The 18,654-nt window shown below is 37.1% G+C and overlaps 1 long non-coding RNA gene across 2 annotated transcripts; it reads right to left on the bottom strand.

Annotated features, from left to right (window-relative positions):
• Positions 1-480: 480 nt before the first annotated feature.
• On the bottom strand, positions 481-18,307 carry LOC125484244. 2 transcript variants are annotated; one of them, XR_007263082.1, is made up of 6 exons: positions 18,189-18,307; positions 16,076-16,145; positions 5,749-5,867; positions 4,492-4,596; positions 2,713-2,818; positions 481-2,626 (listed from the first exon to the last, which is right to left on the bottom strand). It is a non-coding gene; the product is annotated as an uncharacterized LOC125484244 (long non-coding RNA). The 2 variants fall into 2 exon arrangements; XR_007263081.1 differs by lacking the exon at positions 16,076-16,145 and having other exon boundaries at positions 18,189-18,303.
• Between the last annotated feature and the right edge of the window lie 347 nt (positions 18,308-18,654).

Genomic DNA, 18,654 nt, shown 5'->3' with positions numbered 1-18,654 from the left:
TGCTGAACAGCACACTTTTGTGTAGAATGGTAATTTCCAATGTGTGGCATTTATTTTGCATAAATTCTGTGCTGTGGGGATTAGGATTGGCGCATGTACATATTGTACATAAATCATGAAAGAGGAAGAGTATGGGCACAGTACAATATTTCTTGTTAGCACATCCCGTGCTGCAAAATAATTCATTAGAAAACCTTCATAAACTGCCCTGCCAAACAAACATGAGCTGAAAAGCAGTGTCTGTTGCCATAGTTACAGCCATGGTAGCTTCATTTTCACAGTGGATAGCCATTACAGAGCCAAAATGATCAGGATTCATTGTGTATATTTTATATGTATGTATCAATTTAAGTGATAAGGAAATTACAATTTTTTATTTTGAATTCATATCTGTATTCATCATTCTTTGCACAATGTTTACATGAATACAAACATTTAGTATATCTTAACTCTGAAAACAGCAAAGGATTTTGACACAAAACGCAACTTGAGATAAGGTTTTATACATGTCTCAAATAAAGATGCAAATACGAGGGCTGCCAATATTTTAGTATTCCCCAGAATTTCCTGGAATTAAAGATAGAGCCCCTGCACAGAGATACCCAAGAGAACCATCATAGGTGGACTTTTTTCCTACAATTTCCTTGAACATTTTTGTTTTATAAGTATTAGAGTTGGAGAAGGATTGACAGGCTTGGAAACGGAAGGCCATGTGAGAATATCACCAGGAATACGTCAAAGAGATTTGACAATTCTCTATAAACAAAAATAATTGACACTTAGTTGTTCACTTTGTTGTCAGTCAGGTGCAAAACAGTTAAGAAAAAGACACGCGGAATTCCAGTTAGAACTTCACATGATTTACACAACGCATCATTCGTAACATGGTTTCATAAAAATGCTGATTGTATAAGTTAGTATTTTCCCAACAAGTCACGAAAATAAATATTAACCAGCTACTTCATTTTTTTTCAAGACCCTGTGCAATCAATAGCGCCTTTCGGGATAAAATTAGACGCAAATCATATCTGTTTTATTTCGTGTAAGAATAACATTTTTGAAATACTATAAATTTCCCCACAAATAGATAAATTTCATTGATAAATTCTCTCAGTAGATTTTATCATTTGTGGCATAGTGCAAGAACATGATGGCTGTATTCCCTATTAATATTGTCACAAACGCTTGATTTCTACATTATATGCCAAATCAAACATGTTACTATTAGTTTATTTCCGTATCTAACGATACTTTTGAGGTAACCAAGTAATCACGAGTATTGCTATATTCCTGTCCGTCAGTGCTAAATGTAAATAATTAGATTAAAAACAACAGGTTAAAAACAACGCCGAACCTTTGCCATCTTGCCTTTCTTTTGTGTAACTACAGTTGAATTGATGCATTCTGGACACCATTTTCTTTGTGACATGTTTTAAAAGTGTTAAATACATTCCAGCAGTCTTTTAGTGGATTTTTTTTTGTTGTTGTTGCAAATATCATGTAGCGTATTTTTGGACGGGAAGAAGATTCAAATTAGAATAATGTGCGATGAAAGGTCTCTGATGGTCTTAGATGGAATGTGATGCAGGTTACTACAGTTACACGACGGACCCTGCTTGACAGCAGGTTGCACGGAAGTCAGTGACAGGGAAACTGTGCGCGGAACCTCTGCCAGCATCCACAGAACTCTCCTGTTCGGTGGCTAACTTAATGCAAGGCTCACACTGAAAACTTTGATACATGTTTCGAAAGCAACGAGCACTTTTAAAATGTGACTTTGACTTATTCCGCACCTAATGCAAGACTGACTATCCACCAGTACTTTAACTTTAGCCACTCTCGGAATCGTATGAATTGTAAACAAACATTTTGTTGCTGCAGTGTGCTCTTCATTTCTCAGGATACGAAAGCGTCAGAATTCCAGTGACTCCTTTAAGCAAAAACTTGGCAGAGATGCTGTCCGTTGTCATTATTTTCAAACTTACATTTGAACTACTTAAAAGATTGGAACTCACCACAGCGACACCACAGAAAATGAGTTACTTTCATACTAACAGTGCTTTTAGCTTGACTTTTAACATTTATTTGCAATTGTTCGCACCAAAAATTCAAAAAGAGATTGCACGTCTTGATATAATGAGTAAAAGTGCTGTTGATTGTTGGAAACGTCAGTTAATTTTTTTCATGCGACTTTGACTCAAAACATGAAGATGGAAAGGAACAATTGCACCACATGCAGGATTCCTAAAGTCCATTTGACAATGCCGGCGAATCTGGAGATGTTTTACCGTAATGTTGCAACATCTCATCAAATGCACATATTGTATAATCGTAGATGATAACGGAAATATTACGATTTACTTTATCTTTATATTAAAGACAGCCAGAGAATCCATAACAAATTAATTGAATGAATGGATGAATGATTTGTCGTCACATATATCCAGGAAAATACAGTGAAAAGTGTTAATGAAATTGGTACAGTAAAATTATTATTCAGAGGCAAAACACAATCACATTCCTTATGTCTTTTGTGCATTTTAACATGCAATGCCGTCTTTAGCGTGTTGGAGGAGCAGTGAGATCGGATCTCAAGTGGTTGAACATCCGAAAAAATTAATGCGACCTGGCATAGCGAAGGAGGCGGTTATTAGACAAGCAATGGGATACACGATCCAGTTGTTATTATATAGATCACGTTCACACATTCACCTGGCAAATCCGTCAGATCCTGGCAGGTATTTCGGAGGCATCCCATCATTGGTATTGAACTATATATGTATAAATGCTGGAACTCGGCTCTTTTCTCATCACTAGGCTGTATGGAGTGCAGGGGTGGAGAGAAATGTCCGTTCAGGTCAGGGGAAAAGTAGAAAAACATGTTTTGATTGAAATATGTTATTACAGGTTTACAGCCAGCAAACTTACAATTAACCATTTTCGTGCATTTAATATCTTCACTAATCTGAAACTATTCCTCCCCTGAACGTAGAACTTTTCGGAAATGACAACTGTTTGACATCAATGAAATCTTGAAACTTATTCACCTGGCTCTATGATCCTTTGAAAGTTCTGCTCCACATAACAGAATGATAAAACAATCTTTGTAGCTTTGTCAGAATATACGCTCTTTTGTGCAAAAGCTTGCATTCAATTCTGTTAAAATGCAATTGGGCACAATAGATTTATTGTCCCAGGCAACAAATCGTTTAGGTCGTTCAAAACCCATTACTGAGTAATAGACTGTTGGTCCAAAAAACTGCACTTTATCTTATCACACGAACCACTGCTTTCCAAATACTTGAACGAGAAGCCCTGTTGTTCGAGCTTTTGTCGTGGTCTGTCCATTCACCGCTAAATCACTTCAACTAGTCAAATATCCCTTCTGATGAAGATACTGGGTGGTATGTCCGAGTCTGCTGTTCTCTTCCCCACTTGCATTCATTGAGCTTTCGGCTATTCAATGGGAATTACATCCCTAACTAACTTCATCATCTGTAGGAGAATTCTTGGTAGGCCTTATCTCCCCGGATCATAATTTGATGCTGTGCTATTAGTGAGATTGAGCTTAAAGTTCCGTTGTATTTTTTTTAATAAGACTGGGAGCTGGCACGTGTTACACCGACAGTCTTCTGGATCGAAACATGGCAAATTCAAATCTCAAATGTAGAAGCATATATGCAAAATGCAGTGAGAATTGAATTTAATCGGTAAAGTGAAATAATTTTAAAATTAAGTAAAAACACCGATATTTTTTTCTCGCTGATGACAGAACACAGATACTAACGACTCCCGCCCTACAATAAATATCCAGCTACACTATACATGACTGTGTCTATTACCAGAACGCTGTACGTATACAGTGCAGCGGGTGGGGGAATAAATCTTGTGCATGCACGCTTTGTTAAAATCGACTGTGGTGTTCTTTGTTTTTCTACCTTCAGCCACCCCTGATAATTATGTACCCTCTTTTGACCCTCGTTTTGTAGCTTCTCCATCTCTTTATTCTCCGACTGTCTCCTACACAATCGGTGCCCCGGCTGGGCCTATGACGAGTGCATTGGGTCCACTCCATCTGTCACTCAGTATGTGCTCCCACTCAGTCAGCAAAATAGGGGTCATCCTTTTGGACTACACACCATAGCACATTACAAATGAATCCAAAATGCTTTGATGCTTATGTTTGGACACAAGCAATTATCTCTAATTATTGTTTTTCTTTTCAGTTTGCCCAACTTGGAGAGTTTTGTGAAAAGCTGAACGAGGGGTACTGAAACGCAGTGGGGTGAACACGCTTCTTGTGGCATTAAAGCGTCCCTGTGTCGTTTTAGTTTTTGTTCCACAAACAAAATTCTTAAGAAATGTTAATGCACAATATGGTCCTTAGTGCTTGTGGCGCTTTCTAGACAGTTGTATTTTAAAAAGAGAGCCAAAGACATGTATACAGACAAAGTGCAGATGGAGGGAACGCCATTGAGACCGAATACTTACTGGCGGGCGGGAGGTCTAAGGGGCGTAAAATTATTTTCAGATGTAAAGAGCCACAGTTGTCCTGATTTCAAGTGTGTGTGGGAAGAGAGTCGCACCACACTCGGCCTTAAAAAAAACATTGGAATTAGGATTAATGGCTTGTGCATCGATTATAGGAAAAAGTGATGCAATACCATGCTACATAGGACATGCCTGAAATATTATAGAAAACGACAGACACAAACCTAGAAGACATTCTTCAAACAATTCCACAGTTCCACAGAACATGAATACTTTTACCCGCATTGTTGAACAATTGATCCGACTTTCACTCAAACACAGTGTTTTTGTTCGGGTTTTTCTCAAAGCATTCATAGCACAAGATACGTTAGGGTACCTCAAGGTGTCTTGAGTAAAATTTGCTCAATGTAAAGATGCACAACATAATGACCAAATTGCAAACCATTGTAGCCTCGACTTCGGTGTACATTAATTTAGTCATTTCACGATTCATACGTGCGAAATATATTCCAATAGAAATTACATCGAAGGTCTAACTGAACGTATGCTCAGTATCAATAAAATGGGCGTAAAATGTAGTTTTCAGTGACCTTAGGTGTGCTTTTAATTGATTTATTGTACCATTATTCACTGAGGCATATGCTAGCTGGGGACATCTTTCTGGTTGCAAGGAGAATCGATTTGCAGGTTTTAGTTGCGGACTCGTGTTCTGGTGTTTGCTGGAACGGTCTGCGTCTGCAGTGTGGCATGACCTCTTTGCCACGGGGTCGGTGCACTCTTTCTAGAGGGAAGCGCACAATTGCCAACTAACAATGGCAGCTTGAGTTGAAATGTGTGCGGTCCCAAGCCTGAAGTTCTAATTGAACTGGTACACAATTACACACTACAGAGGGTAGCCAAAAATCAACTCCTCCTATACAAAATGCGGTTTCTGATGTAGTCCTTAAGACCACACACATATACACCCACAGGGGTAGTTTTTAAAAAAAAATGTGCGCAGGGAGGGGGAAAGGACAACCAAGCCTATTTAAAAGGATTAATTAGACCATGTTGCCTGCAGAAAAAAAACTGTTCAAAATGTTCAATCAAACTGTTAAAGTCTGTCCCTATTTAAATAAACGTGAACGGAGTCTAATTTGACCTTACGCTACGTAGTTATCCGAATAGTTTAAAGTTTATGCAAGATTTTAAAGGATAGAGAACCACAATAAGCTAGTTTTACTTCATATAATCAATATTGACATCTTAAAAAGTTACCTTTGTCTCATTTGAAAAGGGTGTTTATTGTTATTGATGAAGGTATTTTTCACCCTCAGCTCTTGTGGATATGTAAGGTTTCAAAGGTCTTGGCTGGTGCCCATGAGAATAGCAATTGACTGAAAAGTAGAATTCATTGACAATTAATTACTAACTTAGCATGAAAACAAATTATATTAGTAAATTGTACTGAGAGAACAGGAGTAAAACTGCACACAATCAACATTTCGGTGCTGTGATAAAGCTTTTTATTTTTAAATTCAGTCATAGGTTCTTGGCATTGCTAGCTAGGCCAGCATTTATTGCCCATCACAAATTGCCTTCTTGAACTGTTGCAGTCCATGATGTGTAAATGTACACACAGTGTTAAGAAGTGAGGTTAGGTTTTTGCCCCAACAACATGTTTTCAATTCAGGATGGTGTTTGGGTTGGAGAGGAAATTCTAGATGGTTACATTACCATATGTTTGCTGCCCTGATCTTTTAGGTGATTGAGGTTATGGGTCTGGAAGGTGCTAATCGATTGAGACTGCTGCAGTGAATCTTTTAGATGATACACACTGGTGCCACTGTCTGCTAATGGAAGGACTGAATTTTGTTGCTGGTGAATGGCGGGGGAGGGGGCTAGGGGTGTAGGGCCAGGCATGTGAGCTGCTTTCTCCTGGACAGTGCTGATTTTCTTGAGTATTATTGGATCTGCTCTCATCCAGACAAGTGGAGAATATCTTGTTCCTAGCTTATGCTTTGTGGACAAGCATGGAGAATCAGGACTGAGTTACCCAATGCAGAATACCCAGCCTCTGACCTCCTCCTCTAGTTACAGTATTAATATGTTTGGGACACTCCATCTGGAACATTCACTCTAATTTCTCTCTACAGATGTTGTCAGACCTGCTGAGCTTTCCCAGCAATCTCTATTTTTGCTTCTGATTTACAGAATCCACAGCTTTTTTGGTTTTTATTAATTAAATTGGTCCAGTTCAGTTAAATTCCCAGGTTGACACCTCATTACTGGGGTGCCTGAGTTTGGCATGTTTTCTGCATTGCTCATTAAATTAATTCATACTGATATCAAGAAAAGTATCATAATCTCACCCAAATATAAGTAGGCATAAGTATGTAAACATCAATTTTTGTTACATTTCAAACTTCACTGTTCCAGCTGATATTCATGCCTTTCCAGTTTTGCATCTTCATCAACAGTGTACATAAATCCCAATACTCATTGGCACTGGTCGATGCAGCTGTGTGCTTTGAAATATGCTATCTCTCTTCTTTTGGTTTCTAAATCATAACCATGTCGAAATACAACTGGTCATATCATATGATACATCCATTACTATGTGTACCTCATTAAGAGTAATGGGTGGTATTTTAGTATAATGTATGGCTGGCAGGATAAGCTGATCTGATTCATCAAGTCTGCCCAACATATTGGTGATGCCAGAAGCAATTAGATACCTCTATGCACCAGCAGTCACGTACCTCTTATGAGAGGTAAGAAAACAGGCAATAAAAACCAAAATTAAATCAAGAAGAAAATCTAGAAAATTCCCTTCTCCACCTAGTTTTCAGGGTAGAAATCCAGTCCAAGATATCACACAATTATATTATCTAGTATTCCAGCATCATCTTCAAGGTATGAACTTCACACCAATCAGAAAATGGTCAATTTTTTAAAAAAAAAGTTTTTCACGTATCAAATTGAATGAGCTGCTGTGTCTCAATTGGTAGAGTGGTTGCCTCCCAATCGTATGGTTCATACCATACTTGAGCATGAAAATCAAGACTCATACTCCATTATAGTACTGAGGGAGTGCTGCACTGTCAGACAGGTGGTTGTTTGGATAATACAGTAAACCGAGGCCATGTCTGAAAAATTGGGTGAATGCAAAAGATCTCAAGGCATGTCTTGAAGAAGAAGTGTTCCAGCTAGTGTCCTAGCCAATAATTATCTCTCAATAAATATTACATAAGTAGAGATCATGTGCTTATTGTCACATTCATTCATGGGAACTTTCTGTGAGCAAACTGCTGGTGCATTTTCTATATTATACAGTGAGGTCATTGACAGAACTTCATTAGCTGCAGAGTGGGTTGTGAAGTGCGGTTCTTGTGTACAGCACGATATAAATCCAAGTCTTTTATTTTATTTTCATTAAAGTTTATAGCATGGCAACTAATGTTGCAGTAGAATTCCAATTTTGATCTAAATATCTAGCATACCCTGTGAAAGGAAGAATTGCCCAACGTGTCATAGGCTTGCAAAATTTAAATGCATGACTCTTGGTTTTCCTCAATCTACCACCAATCTTTCAGTACAAGCATTTTATTTAGCCTTGCCAAATCTCCCAGAAATCAATATATCCTGAAAATGACTAAACACAGATTCCCAATTTGTTGACCAGTAACGTTTTAAAAAAAGGGATTTAATCTTGCAAGTCTACTCTGAATCTTCTCCTTAGCCTTTGCATTACTTGCTTTTTGAAGAAACCAAAATTAAACACAGTATTCTCAAAATTTCTATTACCATGTACACATTTGAAAGCACTGAGCTTAAAAGAAAACACGATGAAAGAAAGTATCAGGCAGCTATTACTTTTATCAGGTACTAAATAATTGAAATTAGTTAAAGAGAAAGATCGGACATAAGACTGGCTCTCACGTCAATGCATTTTGGTCATTTTTGGATCATGCGTTATTTTTCTGCAACTTTGAGATCTACAAAGTTAAACAGACCTCTTTCATTGATTTTCTCCGTAAGATCAAGTTATTAACCAACTTGACATGATCCAGTCTTATAAATCGGACAATATGTCTAATAAAATCAAAGGAAGAATAATACTCCCGATTCAAAGAATATCACAGTAGTTTGAAAATAATACAAAGCTTCTGATTCATCTGTTGGCTAGTTTGGAAGCAAGTAGGCATGCACATATTTAAATTTAAAAATATCCAAGACTCTTATCTCTTCAATTCAGGACAGAAGTAAGGAGATAATTCTTCACCAAAGGGATGAGAGAAGTGCATAACTTATGGCTGCAAAAAGCAGGAGCTGCTAAGTCAATTTAGAATTTTACATTTGAGATGGATAGATTTTTGTTAGTCAGGAATATTTAGGACTGTGGAGCCAAAGCAATTAGCAATTGGATGGAGTTTGGATGCAGATTGTTCTGATCTCATTGGGTAGAGGAGGCTAGAGGGACTGAATGGCCAGCTCATGTTGCTACGTTCTAATAATTGCACACAATAAAGTTGATATTGAAATTAAATTAGTTATCTTCACGAATCTGAAAAAAAACATAAGAATTTCAATGTTAAACAAAAACCTATCCATCTCAGATGTAAAATTCTTAACCTCCAGTTCAATGAGCTTGAATTTCTGAAATGTACGTGGAAGAGCTGGGCTTTTGGAAAGAGTAAGGCCGTTTCACTGATACCTGATGTGTATTGATGATACCTGATGTGTATTGTATTAATGTTGCCAGATCGTTTTCTCTAATTGCACATGCGCTTTGAGAAATATTATCGTTAAGTGATGATAAACATCGGAGTCAAGTGGGTGCTACTTAAAATAGAAAGAGTGAGTTCTAACTATATATAGTTATACTATGTACAAACTATACATAGCTGGCCCCACAACTATTACATTTGTATTACATTTCTTAAAGAAAGGATTCTGATGTACACAATACACGCTGGCCATTTACAAACGCCCCCATAATAATCCAAACTTCAAAGTATTATTCGCGGCGTTCTCTTTATTCTCACGGGCTGCTATTTTCCCTAAGAAAATCATAAATTTTAACTGATTTAATCACGCAAAATATGATAACCATCGAACCCTTCTTAATTCACAACAAATTATCTAATCCAGATGTGCCACTTTCAGTGTAAACATTTAGTCCAACAGTATAATAAAATAAATAAGCATGAAACGGTTTTGGGTTTCAAATGGTGTCTAACTTAGCCTGTGACCTTTGGAGCTCAAACTGAAAACAGGAAAGATGTAAATATGGTAATATTTAGCACGTGTTTAAAAATATATCAATTTTCATTTAGCCCACATAGCTAAGCCCACACGCAAAGACTCCCATCTGTTCGGAACAGCTTTAGATATTACTTCGGCTTGGAAGAATATTACGTGCTTGCTCCCTGCTGTAAAAACAAGGATACAATAGAGTAAAATTAAATTTAGAAAATAGGGAAACAGTTCCTTGCCTGCACTTGTTATTCGCAAGATTATTAGGTGGTTACGTCCCTGTAATAAATGTACTTTATTAAATGGAAGGTATTGATAGTTTAACGGCCTGGTTTACAATACATCTGTCTGTGGGAGTTGTTTGCTTAGATTCTGGCGGGTGTTTATCAACAGACCACATAACATTTAATGTGTTTCAGGTGTTTTTCTCCAATAATTCCAAATGTGCTCTACGTGGCTGTTAGCAACGAGTGGGGGATTGTCAGCTCATCCACTTTGTGGCCCTATTATCCAAATAATAGCACCCGTTTCCATGAACTTTATTCCATCATTAACTCCACCTTATTCTATCTCAAGCCAAAAGACCATAAGATATAGGAACAGAATTAGGCATTCGGCGCATCACATCTGCTCCATCATCCGATCATGGCCGATATGTTTCTCAACCCCATCATCCTTCTGCCTTCTCCCCTTACAGTCAAGAGCCTTTCTGTCTTAAATACTCAATGACTTGGCATCCACAGCCCTCTGTGGCAATTACTTCCACAGATCAACCACCTTCTGGCTGAAGAAATTCCACCTCATTTCAATTGGAAAGGGTTGTCCCTTCACCTTGAGGCTCTGCTCTCAGGTCCTAGTCTCTCCTACTAGTGGAAACTTCCACTCTAATCAGGGTTCTCAGTATTCTGTAAATTTCAATCAGATCCTCTCTCATCCTTCTAAATTCCATCTAGTACAGGCCCAGAGTCCTGAACCATGACAATTTTAACTCCCACCAGAACTATTCCATATCATCAGCTTGCAGCAGAACTCCAACCATTTTGCAGATGGTGGATAGCATTGACAATACACATTGATCTTCAGCATGACACTACTTTTAGACATTGAAAATAACCAATATACAAGCAATAAGCTATCCAATGTCTAAAACATAGAATTGTAGCAACCTGAATGCAGGAAGTATCTCAATAAAGTACAAACCATTATGGTTAAATGAAGTACATATAGGCAAACTTACATCCAGCAGGTCACATGTGGCATGTTTGCTGCCAAGGTCCTGATGATGGCCTTCAATGAAATGAACAAACAAAACAGGTGGAGGGATAGGCCATTCAGCCCCTTGAACCTGCTCCACTATTTAATAAGACCATGGATGAACTGTCTTTTGAATTCTAACTGCTCATGGTAATTTTTGATTCCTTTGCCTAATAAGAATCTATCTACTACTGCCTTAAAAATATTCAACAGCCTGCCTTCTGAAGTAGAGTTCCAATGTCACATGACACTCAGAGAGAAGACATTTTCCTCATCTCTGTCCTAACAGGATGATCCTTAACTTCAAAGCAGTGTTCCCTAGTTCTGGACTCACCCTAGAGGGTCTATCCATCTTGTCAAGACTTTCTGGATCTTATACACTTCAAAGACTGCTGGCAGTCCTAAACTGCAGTGAAAACTGGTCCAGCTCTGTTCAACCTATCCTCATAAGACAACCCACTCATTACAGATTTCTATTTTAATAATATTCCTCTTAATTACCTCCAGTACATTTCACCCTTCCTTAAATACTATTCACAGTATTCAAGATGTGGTATCACTAATGTCCTGTATAACAAAAGCTTAACGTCCTTCATCTTATGTTCAATTCCTTTCATAATAGAGGATAGTATCTCATTAACCTTTTTGATTATGTTCTAGACCTGCCCAGTAACATACTATGACTTATGCACTCGAACAACCAGATCCCCCTGCATCTCACTGTTTTGCAGTCATTCTCTATTTATGTAATACACTTTAAATAAAGTCCCACCAAAGTGAACAACTTCACATACACACAAATACAGTGATAGAATGTAAAAGTCAAATACAGCATAACAGATCTTGGTGCAAAAAGAAGGTGACATCATAGAACAACAACTTGCATTTATATAATGTCTTCATGTGAGTACATGTATCAAAGCATTTTGCAGGGGTAGTTATCAGTAACATTTGGCAGGTAATGACATAAGGAGATACTGGCACAAATGAGGAAAAGCTTCACCAAAGAGATAGGTTTTGTTGTGTTTATAAAGAGGCAAGAGAAGAACATTAATTGTAATGGAGAATATCAAAAGTACAAAGCTTAGTAATTAATTAAATCTACAGATGTAACATAAAATTTGATATACACCATCTGCTCTCTGTGTCATGATTTGGAATATTTTACTCTGAATTCGCAATTTAAATAAGAACACTAATTTATAAAATGAGCAGATGGTGTCTTCACACAAATTATTTGAAATCATGTTATTTTCTCCACGTAACAGATAAATTCAAGGTCCAAAATATGGCTTTATATGAAACAAAACATTAATGACTACATACCTCACAGTAACATGATAAGTGCATTGATTTAATTGTCTTTCTATCTTAATTCTTTTTGCTTTCTTAATTCAATCTAAATATTTAGCTTAAAGGCTTAATTTCGTCCCATGATTGGAGATCAATTTGATATTTTTGACGAGAGATGTGATTGTTTTCTTTGATCGATTGAGCAGTATAAGTCTGCATTGTTCATTAGCATAATTTAGGGAAATAAACTGTTGTTTTCTGTTTCTTTTGCTTAATCTTAACAAATAAATGAACAAAATGAAGGGACAGATTACAAAAAAACTTTGTTCGGGTATTGCTTATATTTAGCAGACTTTCAATAAGCAGTGAGATTGTGTGTGCATGTGCCCAGCAGATATAAAAGACAGACTGTAGTCATTAGATACATCTCATAGGGTTTTTGAGTTCTAAAATCTTCAGGAGTTGAACTGAGAAACATTATGAAAAGGTTTTCCAGTCCTGCACAAAAGGGAAATAATATCAAAAATATGCCCACATTATCCATTCATGATCACAGTTTGAAGGACAAATCTATTATCAGGTTTGGCCTGGCCTTTCAAACAGATTAGCAATAAGCTGTAGGTACCAAGTGGATTTCCACTACAGTTTACTGGTTCAGTGTGGAAGCAAGGCAGTTGGGTTCTGCATAGAGATAGGGCCTGCTTGGAGGTGAGAGGAAATGGGGATGGGGGGACAGATTGGGTTGGGGAAAAGAATAGAATTCTGACAGATCAGGAAGAGTAGAAATATTCTTCCTTTCTTCACATTTTTTCTTAAAAAAGAAAAAACATACATCTTCCCACTGGCCTTGAGCAGTTCCTTTAAGTACCACTGCTTATAGTGGGCAGCAGCCAGACAAGATAGGACTAGGACAAACTTCACATGACAAACTAATTTCACTATAGAATTTGCAATTGGGGTCTACAGGCAAAATAGTAAGATGAAATACTTGAATTTACATTGAGATTATTACAACCTCAGGACATTGTAAAGGGTTTTGCAATGAGAAGCTACTTTTAAAGTGAGGTCCCTGTTGTAACAAAGGAAAAGCAGTGGCCGATTTGTGCACACCAAACTCTGACAAACAAGACCTGCTGTGTTCCTCCAAGCCCACACTGTAACTCTGACTCCAGCATCTGCAGCTCTTGTTATTTTCAAATGACTAGGTCAGTTTGTTGAAAATGTTATTCAAGGAATAAATGTCGTCCACCCCATCAGAAGAGTTCTACTATTATTTTTTAATCATGGCAATAGAATCTGTTCTTTTTACCCAAGGTTGCAGATGCTGTCTCAATTTAATGTTTCAGTCACAAGATTGTGTCTCTGACAGTCGAGCACTGCCTTCGTACTTCATAGAAGTTTCAGCCTAGATTGTTTGCTCAAGTCTCTGATGTAGGCCTTGAACCAATGACTCTGTAAGTTCAATGTCGGAATGCTATGATTGGGCTAAGGCTGACACCAGTGTAGAAGCCTGATTTCAAGTCCCACCTACTCCCAAGTTGAGTAATACCAACCCTGAATAGGTTGATTAGAAAATATGTAGAAGCCAGATTTGAATACCTGAACAAGAAATGTAATATATTCATTTGAAGGCCTGTTTAAACATTGAATCACCAAGCAAATGTCATCCAAGGGCCCCAACAGATTTTCCTTAACGTGTTTCTGAGGCTAGAAATGGTTGTTGACAGATGAAATTACCCATTCTCTTGAGTTATTGCTTACTTGAGTTATTTATTTTCCATTTCATTTATAGAAGACATAAAAATCCAATAATTAAGAATTCACATTGGAAAAGATGCAGACAGGAAGTCAAATAAAGTGAGAGCACAGGCAAAGACAATACTTGAATGATTTTTCAAGTTTAGTCATTATAACATAGGAACTGTGACAGTCAACCTCCCAAAAACAGCAATTGAGTTGAATTTTGAGAGCAGCCCATTCATTGTAACATCATGTTCTGTTTGGAGATTAAGAAATTCCTTTCTTTTCACTTCTGATGTTGGTTATAACAGAGTTTGTATTTTTAAAAAGATGTGGTTATTTTCTGATTCAGTATGTCCTTTACTGTGTGCAAAGCTGTATTAAGAAATAAGCTAGAAGTATCTCTTGAATTATCAAAACTAAGGCGGTAGTATTGTTATAAACCCCGTCAAGTATCAATTTTATTTTTGGAAATAAAATTTAAAAAAAAACTACACATTTTGATGAACCATTGGTGGTCTTGACATTCCGGGTATGTCGCAGTCAATGCAAGCTGATTATTCTTCTGGTGGCAATCTCTTAAAATGCAATCACTCCTTTTTCAGGTTGAGTGCATTGTCACTTGAACTTTGTTTTGAATAAAATTCTCTATCTCTGTGAATGTATTCTGAAATGTAACAGAGATATGGTATGTTCTAACAAGTCTCTCTGTAAAACAAAATTTTCCTCTTGTCTATTACACACATTCAGTAACAATTTTAAATTGATGACACTGGTCACTGAATTCCGAATTTCTAACAATTTGTACCTCTAACCTATAAAGATCCTTCATAATTTTAAAAATCGTAAGCTTTTCTGCCTTTGTGCAAATAACCCCAGAATCTTGAGTGAATTACAACCACACTGGATTCATATCATATTTTTAATGTAGAACAGTAGGCAAGGTGCCTCATAAATACCAAGAGAGAATGAAAGTGGTTCTTGAGTAAAAGAAGAAATGTTAGGAAAACTGAACAAAAGCTTTCACAATCTGTTCTTTATGGCTTTATACTTGTTTCTGTCATGAGATACCTATAATGACATTACATTCTACCTGTGGCCTATTTTTGTATAAATGTATCACCACATTCTTTGTTCTTTTGCTCAATGATTTGAAAACAAAATACAAAATGCATTTAGTTAATTGTTTTGCCTTTTAATCTTCTGTTATCCGGAAATTTCAGCAGTGAGTTTATAGTGCCACTGCCTGATTTTAGCCATGTGCTACTTCACTGGACATCTGTCAATCTAATTCACGATTATCTTGATGTCCCTGAAGTTAATATTTGGTAAAGTCTTTACTTATATGTCAGAAACTTTACTGTGGTGCTCCCTACCATCAAAGGAATCATCAATGAAACACAGTGAGCCAGATATTACTGTTCACCAGGAAAGGTCACCAGACCCGAAACATTAAGTCCGTTTTTTTCCTTCACAGATGCTGCCAGATCTGCTGGGCTTTTCCAGCAATTTTGTTTTTGTACAAATATTACTGTCTGCCATGCCACAATGTGTAGCAAGTTACTAAAGCAGCACCTCTATATCTAGCTCTGAAAGTAACATATACTGTACTTATTGACATTATCAGAAGTACATCATCAATTTGGCAATCAGCAATGCACAGACAATAACAATAGATTTTGAAGTACAACTGTTCAAATCAATGTTGATGGTGAGTTCCCATGTAATACTATCAATGAATCTAATTACCAATCCATTGTTGCTGGTTCTGAACCTCAAGTGGAGTTTTGTCACATACAAATTCAGTTATTTCCATTTGGCATGAAGACACCTTTTGCAGTGCCTGTTTATTTTTATGCTCACGTTAAATCTGACAAGCAATCTCAATTATGTATCTGTCATGGATTCAAAGTCTCATTGCTGTATTTATCTTACATGCAGTTTAAATAGTTTCCTATATTAATCATCACTAAGGTCATTAGTACCAATCATAAATGTATTTTTGTAAATATGCAAGTGGTAAACCAAATAATTAAGTATGAATAATATGATACTTCACTCTTGAATGAGATTATCGTTGAGGTAAATGGATTGTGTCTTTTCTCTCGTTTTCGTTATAACTTCAGTAGCTAGAACAATACAATGTATCACATTAAAAAAACGAACAAATACCTTAAAATCACTAACATGAAGTGCAAAACCAAATAAGGACATACAAAATAGGAGCAGTTATAGATGATCTGAACCCTCAAGCCTGCTTTGCCACTCCATGCGTTAAGGTTGATTGTCAACCTCAACATTTAAAAGATGTAAAGTTCACAGGCTTTTAAAAGTGGTTATTTACTGGTTGAGTTTTATTCCTACTTTTCCTACACTATAATTACAGGAAGTATTGCCAGAGCTGGTTATTAAACAAACCAACTTGTAATGAGGTGAAATGCATGATCACAGTCTACTTCAGAACAAACAATTGGTTCATAAATTTCTTATTTTGATAACAATAGACAACTAGCGATTAAGAGTAATATCAGCCTGATTGACCATGATCATCCTTGTGTTAAAAGCTGTTTTATTGCAACAAGACCAATTATTATTGCCTTACCACATGCCACAACATGTTTTCCCAAATAATGCTGCAATTGATTTTTTTCAGAAAATGCAGGTGAACAAATTATTTTTTACATTCAAAATTGTACAATCAAGACAATTATATGGAAAACCCAAGTACTATCCACACCTAATCTTTTCGTTATAACTGAAGGAGTTGGTTGCTTACACGTTTTATGGGCTAAAACAGATGCTTTGCAACACATAATATATATGAAACATTTGTAGTCTTTCCAGTGCATTTCTACGATGTGTCTAAGAATCAGACCCAGACTTGTGTACCTGAAAACATTTTCAACTAATTTTGTTTTCCACACCAAACAATGTCATCCAATTTAGAGAGAATATGGCAATACAGAGGGGACTGTTAAACCAGGAGTTTACATTTCCCAGGTCTGGTTAGGTAGTAGCTGTTGGTCTGCCTAGTGCATCACAACCAACATTGAACATTTACATAGCTCCTTTAATGTAGAACATTATCACTATATACATGGCAGAAACACTATCAGATAGAAATGAACACTGAATTTAATAAGTATACATGAGGAGGTTTGACCAGAAGTCTTATGAAAGAAATAGATTTAAGGGAGTATCTTAACAAGATGGAAGTGATGAAGCAGGAGGATTTATGGTTAGGTTTATGTTATATAAGGTCTAGACAGCTGAAGGTACATCTGTCAATAAAAGGGATAAAGAAAGGAGGATACATAAGAGTTTAATGTCAGAGGCAAGCAGTTCTCAAAAAATATATAGTAGAGTTAGAGAATGATAGAGAGATAGCGAGTGGCTTGAAGAGATAGTTTGAAGGACTTGAAATTCAAAGGTACTGCTTTTAAATTGGTGGCATTAAGTGACTAGGTGTTAATACAGGTTAGCTAGCACATCAGGGATGTGGAATGATTAGGATTTTGTTGGACTAGGATATGGGTAACAGAATTTTGGATAGACTGAAAGTTTATTGAAGATGAAAGGCACCAGTGGAATAGTATAGTCTGGAGGTGACAAAAACATAGGCACGTGTTTCAATAGCAGACAAAATGAAGTTGAAAAGTGCTACAGAAGTGGTAGTCTTTGAGAAAGGAGGCATATATGTCCACTGCATGATTGCGGACCTCTAGGCTCTGGATTTGGCTTGGAAAGCCTGCAGATTTTGAAACTGAATAGTGTCCTGGAGGCCCCGTTACAGCGCAGAGTTATTTAAATAAGAATACCTTCCCAGGCCCAGAAATTTTAGTTGAGCTAGCTGCTGGTCTGATTCCCAAGGTTACTGTGGGATGAAACATCTACGGATTTCTTAACCTATGTCTTACCCCGGTCTATCCTCAAATGAGGGTCATCCAAACATTAAGCATGAATCTTTTAATTTCGTATCAATAATAATCCCTGTTTTTTTTTTCAAGAAAACCACAACACATACTGACAGCCAACTCCAGTCTCCACGGAATCACATTCCACACTTCAGTTCATTGCGCCTGACGTTGGATATACTCTGGGAGCGTAATGTCAGCATGATCATTTTGCATTGAGGTTGACTTGTAATGTTTATTCAAACTTTAAAAACTTACCTGTGAAGAGGAGATACTTGGTCAAAGTACCAGAGAAATGTCAATGATCTTAGAAAGAATGGAGATACTCGGCCGGAAGTAACAGGAAACAGGTGAAGAAGATATGTGTGATGCTTGCCTCTTTAGTGAAGTGCCTGCTGTTTCCCCATAGGGCGAACGTGGATATTGAGTTAAATTAATGTCCACAGGGCTCCCCCGTGTTGCTCATAGCTCTGCTGAAATCCAGCTGAAGAGACGTCTATTTGTGAAAGCGCTGTCAAAACAGAAGATCCTGCGTCTTTTATGTGGAAGTCAGAAATGCTGTTGATATCAGGTTGTGTGGAATAGATACGTCTGTGTATGCAGGCAATTAGTTTTGCTGTAAATACAGACGCCTATTTATCAGCCTGTTTTTGGTGAATATAATGGAAACCTAATTTGTTTCAGATGTGTTTTTACGAGCTATTCAACTGCTTGCCCGCTCTGC

Source organism: Rhincodon typus, chromosome 10, assembly GCF_021869965.1.
Source record: "Rhincodon typus isolate 14 chromosome 10, sRhiTyp1.1, whole genome shotgun sequence".
NCBI lineage: Eukaryota > Metazoa > Chordata > Chondrichthyes > Orectolobiformes > Rhincodontidae > Rhincodon > Rhincodon typus.
This window is presented reverse-complemented; position numbering and strand designations above follow the sequence as displayed.